Source organism: Mytilus californianus, unplaced genomic scaffold (assembly GCF_021869535.1).
Source record: "Mytilus californianus isolate M0D057914Y unplaced genomic scaffold, xbMytCali1.0.p SCAF_22, whole genome shotgun sequence".
In the NCBI taxonomy this organism is placed as follows: domain Eukaryota; kingdom Metazoa; phylum Mollusca; class Bivalvia; order Mytilida; family Mytilidae; genus Mytilus; species Mytilus californianus.
The window spans coordinates 5,148,446-5,153,513 of NW_026262671.1; positions in this window are offsets into that span (position 1 = coordinate 5,148,446).

Consider the following 5,068-nt stretch of genomic DNA (forward strand, 5'->3'; position numbering starts at 1 on the left):
AAAAAAAGACGAGACAATTCAAGAAATCCAACTCATTGTATTTTAGATTTCTTTAAAACAAAACGCTCGTTTTATTAAACACTCATCAATTCCCATCGGACCTTGCATTTTTTCCCGCTAAATTGTCGAGCATTTCTTCGTATTAATCATGTTAATGTAAGAATTTCCCAGAAAGATAGAAAAATTAAATAGCCTCCGAAAATCAATTTTAAGGATATTTTGTAAATTCGTCCTTGTTTATATCTATTATGATGACTTAGTAGACAATTTAAAGTTTGGTTAATTGAATCACTTCCTATGTTTATGCTACCAAATAAGTCGGTTGTATTCTGGAATTTTATCGATGATCATTCGATTAAAAACATAGCAAATGTAATTGTCAAGTCCAAGGTAATATGATATTTTCGCAAAATTGTAATACAATTACTATACATCACGCTTAGTTAAAATCTTGAATGGTACATTTTTTTCTAAAGCAACGTATAATAGGAACATGATATTCAACAAGTTTGACAGCGCAAGGCTAAAGATATCTGCATTATAACGTGAATTTGATAGGAATGACAAACTCCAACTTTAAGCGTTGATTCCCGATAGCAACAGTCAAGTGCGATGAGGCTTTTTTTTTTTATCTTTACAGAATTTATCATATTTAGGTGAAATACTTACACTTATAATATATACTTAAATGATCTGTATATAAGGAGAAGACGTTTTAGTTTGATTAGATTTAGTTGGATAATGTTTGCTTTAATTTTGTAATACAACATGTTTTAACAAAACATGCATTCATAATTGCAATCAAAAATAGAAAGTTTTTTTTTTAATAAAACAACGCCTACAGAAACTTTTGATGTGTTTTTTTTTCAGACACATTCTCACAACTATCAACACATCAAAAGCAATAATATTATGTGCAATCAAGCAGCTTCAGGGTTTCGTAACTTAAACATGGCCAATCTTGTTATTATTTTCCCATTTCATCCTTCTCAATGTCACATGAAGTCATTCAATTGCTTCCTTTAGCTAACAGATTCCGTCTTGTTTGCAATTAAGAAGATATGTCTAAAAATAACTTCCTTTTACCTAACTTGATCACTTCCTTTTCTCAGACAAATTTGTAAATTTAATGTCATCCTTCAGCGTGTCGTTCATTTTACACATTTATAAGAGAACTTCGATGTAACATAAGCGTAGCGCAACATATTAAGTTTATACATCCCTAATCATTTTACAAAACCAATATAGTGCAGTCGATGTCTCTTGATATCATTCAGTGGACACGAACGTGGACATTTGTCCGAACAATTTAGTTTAAATGTTGAAATATTCTTGTGATTTATCTTAAACAATGTCAGCATATCCAATTTAAGTAAGAAATTAGCTGGGTTTTTCAACAGGGTAAATTTGGAATAAACAGGAATGTACAGGGGGAAACTCAAAATCACTTGGAATCAACTGGAATGTTCATAAGTTGAATTAGGAATTGACTAAACAGTTTCTTTGTTGAAATTGGAATCGATTGGAATGTTCTCCAGTTAAACTTGGAAACAATTGGAATATTCATAAGTTGAATTGGGAATTGTCTAAACAGTTTATTTGTTAACCTTGGAATCAACTAAAATGTTCGTAAGTTAAACTTGGAATCAACTAAAATGTTCATTAGTTCATTTTGGAATAAACTAGAATGTTCATAAGTTAACTTCAGAATCAAGTAGAAGGTTCATAAGTTAAACTTGAAATCAACTAGAATGTTAGTTAGTTTAACTTGGAATCAACTAAAATGTTCATTAGTTCATTTTGGAATAAACTAGAATGTTCATTAGTTAACTTCAGAATCAACTAGAATGTTCATAAGTTAAACTTGGAATCAACTAGAATGTTAGTAAGATAAAATGGAAATAGGTAAAATTTAATCAACAATAATTTTAAACAGTTAAACTTGGAACCAACTTATACGTTAGTTAGTTTAACTTGTATTCAACTATAATGGTCATACGTTTACTCTGGAATAAACTAGAATGTTTATAAGTTAAACTTGGAACCAACTCGAATGTTCATAGTTTAAACTTGAAATTAACTAGAATGTTAGTAAGATAAAATGGAAATAGGTAAAATTTAATCAACAAGAACTTTCAACAGTTAAACTTGGAACCAACTAATACGTTAGTTAGTTTAACTTGTATTCAACTATAATGGTCATACGTTTACTCTGGAATAAACTGGAATGTTTATAAGTTTAACTTGGAACCAACTCGAATGTTCATAATTTAAACTTGAAATTAACTAGAATGTTAGTAAGCTAATCTTGGAAACAGGTAAAAATGTAATCCACTAGAATGTGCATAAGTTAAACTTGGAACCAACTAGAATGTTAGAAAGTTAAACATCTATTCAACTAAAATATTCATAAGTCAAATTTAGAACCAACTTAAATTTTTATAAGTTAAACTTGGAATCAACTAGAATGTTCTTATTAAGTTAAACTTAGAGTTCATAAGTTAAATTGGAATCAACTAGAATGTTTATAAGCTAAAATTGGAATCAACTAGAATGTTAGTAAGTAAAACTTGGAATCGACTAGAATGATCATAAATTAGACTTGGAATCAACTAGAATGTATATAAATTCAACTCGACATCAACTAGAACGTGCACAAATCAACTTTGGAACCAACTGCAAGGTTCTTAAAAATAATTTTGAAATATCAACCAGAGTGTTCGTAAGGTAAACTTTAAATCCATTAGAATGTGTATACAATTAATTTCGAATGGTCATAAGTTCTGCGTTGTTAAGTTTTGAAATAGTCTTCGATTTGATTCCAATGAAAAATAAACACTACATATTGAATTAGTTAATGTCTTCTGTAAAAGAGGGACGAAAGATACCAGAGGGATAACATTTCGACTAGTTTAAACTTTATATTGAGAACAGTAATGACGTATAGAAGGAAGAACAAACAGTTCAAGAAAAAGTACAAAAGCGATGAATGGATCTAATGTTTCGGAAGAAATTCATGGAATAATTTATCTAAATCAAATAAACATTGGAGTCGGGAGCCTGGCTGTGCTATTGAATGCATTGGCTTTATTATATTTATCATAACAAAGGAACTCAGATCAAACCTGTTCTACAAGCTTCTGTTTTCTATTTATTTATTTCATGTTTTTGGTGCATTTAGCACATTAGGATGTGAAATTATGATCATACAAAATAGAGACGAGTCTATATGTGTATATTTTTTAACGTAAACCGAACAATTTGCAGGATTTCTGCTGTTACCCAAACAGCAGTTGTATCGATTGACCGGTACCAGTCTTCACTTCCTCTTCTTAAATCTGTAATTCTAAAACGACGAAAAATTCTTGGGATTTTTTCTCTTGTAAGTTTTTTTACAACTTTTATATGTACATGTGTTTTGTCCATTTCTAAAGTTTTTGAGATCAGACAATGCCGAATGTATCCATCAAACAGCAACAAGGTTTTAGTTCTTGGAACTTCAGGCTTTTGGATAATTGTCTGTATTTTTGTTATAGAAATTCCAATGAGTATATTAACATTCTTAAATATTCGAAAGACTTGTCGAACTGTTGGCGTACAAATAAGATTCACTACAAAGGACAATCATATTGGAATAATACACCATCACTGCTTACCTCAAACTGTACAGATGAACATTAAATTGAAAATCCAAGCTCTCAAAGTTCTCGTTGGTCTAGTTCTAATCCATTTATTTATTTTCGTACCCCAGCTTATATTGGTTGTTGAATTTCTTAAACATGGGAGATTAAGTAAAGCTGCTGTTGTGGATTTATTTGGCTTTCTGTCTATGCTTAACTATTTGACGGATGCATTATTCGGTTTTGGAACTTTACCACTACTTCAACAGAAATTAAAGGATGGCTGTCGACGTTAAACTCATGATTGGAATACCGGTATATGTCTGGTAACAATTGTGGATGCATTTTAAGAAGAGATGATTGTTTAATGGTAAATTGACATGTAAACAAATAAATAAACTGTAATAAATAATGTAGATATTCAAGTATTTAAAGAAAAATTTTCATCATATTGGAGTATGATGCCTTGTTGTGATAATAAATGCATCTTTTCCCGTTTATATTCATCATAACAAAAGAGCTCAGATCTAATTATCTCGTTCGTCTTTGTGTATATTTAGCATATTTATATGTGTAATTGCAGAGATATCGGATTTGTCGTCTATATTACTGCTATACTGAACAATCTGATGGATTGTATTCAATAATTTAAACAATGGCAAAGGTTATATAAATATATGTATCGAAAGTATGTTAAAAAACTATTATAGTTGAAATAGTGTTAACAAAACTCGAGTAATACTAGAACAAATTAGAAACTGATAGACAGTGAAACAATTTAACGAAAAGGCATACTGAAATATATATATGTCATAGAAATCAAGACACTTTTTTTAAAATACTATTTTTAGTGTTAAAGACATTTACCAGATTTGATAACTATACTACTGTAACAATAGAACTCGTGAAGTGGGATTCGGTGACCGAGTGGTCTAAGTAGTAATCTGTATCACTAGCATATCAGCACCAAGGTCGTGAGTCCGAACCCCGCACGTGGCAGATGCACGTAGTCGTCTGTATCACTAGCATATCAACACCAAGGTCGTGAGTCCGAACCCCGCACGTAGCAGATGCAAGTAGTCGTCTGTATCACTAGCATATCAACACCAAGGTCGTGAGTCCGAACCACACACGTGGCAGATGTACGTAGTCGTCTGTATCACTAGCATATCGACACCAAGGTCGTGAGTCCGAACTCCGCACGTGGTAGGTGCACGTAGTCGTCTGTATCACTAGCATATGACCACCAAGGTCGTGAGTCCAAACCCCGCACGTGGCAGATGCACGTAGTCGTCTGTATCACTAGCATATCAACACCAAGGTCGTGAGTCCGAACCCCGCACGTGGCAGATGCACGTAGTCGTCTGTATCACTAGCATATCGACACCAAGGTCGTGAGTCCGAACTCCGCACGTGGTAGGTGCACGTAGTCGTCTGTATCACTAGCA